The following is a 1,790-nucleotide window of genomic DNA, read 5'->3' on the forward strand; positions in this document are numbered from 1 at the left end:
CCAAGCAACTCTGGAGGCTGAGGCAGGAGAATCGCTTGAACCCAGGAGGTGGAGGTTGCAGTGAGCCGAGATCGCGCCATTGTACTCTAGCCTGGGTGCAACAAAGCGAGACTCCATCTCAGAAAAAAAAAAAGAAACATCCCTCCCATTAGCTGGTGTGGTGGGGAGCGCCTGTAATCCCAGCGTCTCAGGAGGCTGAGGTAGGAGAATCGCTTGAACCCGGGAGGTCGAGACTGCAGTGAGCCAAAGTCACGCCACTGCACTTCAGCCTTGGTGACAGAGCAAGACTCTGTCTCAAAACAAACAAACAAACAAACAAAACTTCCAAAAAGAAATATCCCTCCCTGTTGGAGACCAGCCTGGACAACATAGCGAGACCCCATCTCTACAGAAAAAGGCTAATGCCACAGTTAGTGGGGCATGGTGGCATGCTCCTGTAGTCCCAGCTACTCTGGAGGCTGAGGTGGGAGAACTGCTTGAGCCTAGCAGTTTGAGGCTGCAGTGAGCTATGATCACTACTGCACTCCAGTCTGAGCAACAGAGCAAGACCCCACCTCTTTAAATCCCCCCCACCCACCTCTGCTGCTACCACCCGGGCCTGGGCTTGTCATCTTTCAGCAAGACTCTGACAGGTGCCACCTCTCCAGCCTCCTTGCTTCAGCCTTTGTACCCCATGATCTCTTTTTGGCCAACAGCCAGGATCATTTCACCACCTCCCCCACCGTATTTCCTTATGAGAATCTTCATAAAGAAAAGTGAAAAGAATTCCACAGTTATATGGCTGTTAAGCCATATAACCGCCACCTAGATTCTACAATGAACATTTTGCTATACAGAAAGTCCCCAACTTATGATGGTTTGACTTACAATTTTGATCCTACTATGGGTTTATCAGGAGATTGAATGCATTTTCAACTTATGTTTTTTCAATTTATGATGGGAATACTAGGATGTAACACCATTGCAAGTCAAGGGGCACCTATACTTCCTAGAATAATCCCTTAAATTCATAAATCAGGTCACGTCGCTTCCATATTTAAAACCAGCCAATCACTCCCATCACACTCAGAGTAAATTTAAAGTCTTTCCAGGCCGGGCGCAGTGGCTCACGCCTGTAATCCCAGCATTTTGGGAGGCCGAGGTGAACGGCTCACTTGAGGCCAGGAGTTTGAGACTAGCCTGGCCAACACAGCAAAACCCCGTCTGTACTAAAAATACAAAAGCTAGCCAGGCATGGTGGTACGTGCCTGTAATTCTAGCTACTTGGAAGGCTAAAGCATGAGAATCACTTGAACCTGTGAGGTGGAGGTTGCAGTGAGCTGAGATGGTGCCATTGCACTCCAGGCTCGGCAACAAAGTGAGACACTGTCTCCAAAAAAAAAAAAAAAAAAAAGTCTTTCCAGCAGCCCAAAAAACTCCACACAATCTGCCCCTGCCCAACTGTGCCCTCCTTTCCCACCGTCTCCCCCAGCTCACTCTGTCCAGCAGCACTGGCTTCCTCCCTACCGTCAAAACACAAGGCTTGGTCCTACCTCAGGGCCTTTGCACTTGCTATTCCCTCTACTGGATGCCTCTTCCCCCGATCACTATAGATCAGTGCATCCTTCTTGTCATTCCAACTTTGGCTTTAATGTCACCTGCTCTTAGAAGTCTTTCCTGGCTGGTTGCAGTGGCTCATGCCTGTAATCCCAGCACTTTGGGAGGCCAAAGTGGGTGGATCATATGAGGTCAGGAGTTCAAGACCAGCCTGACCAACATGGTGAAACCGTGTCTCTACTAAAACTACAAAA

The 1,790-nt window shown here is 48.8% G+C and overlaps 1 protein-coding gene across 7 annotated transcripts in view; it reads right to left on the reverse strand.

Annotated features, from left to right (window-relative positions):
• Positions 1 to 1,790, reverse strand: part of BAX (BCL2-associated X protein) — a 7,924-nt gene that overhangs the window by 3,257 nt on the left and 2,877 nt on the right. The gene's annotated exons all lie outside the window — the stretch shown is intronic.

This window comes from Mandrillus leucophaeus, unplaced genomic scaffold, assembly GCF_000951045.1.
Source record: "Mandrillus leucophaeus isolate KB7577 unplaced genomic scaffold, Mleu.le_1.0 Scaffold200, whole genome shotgun sequence".
NCBI lineage: Eukaryota > Metazoa > Chordata > Mammalia > Primates > Cercopithecidae > Mandrillus > Mandrillus leucophaeus.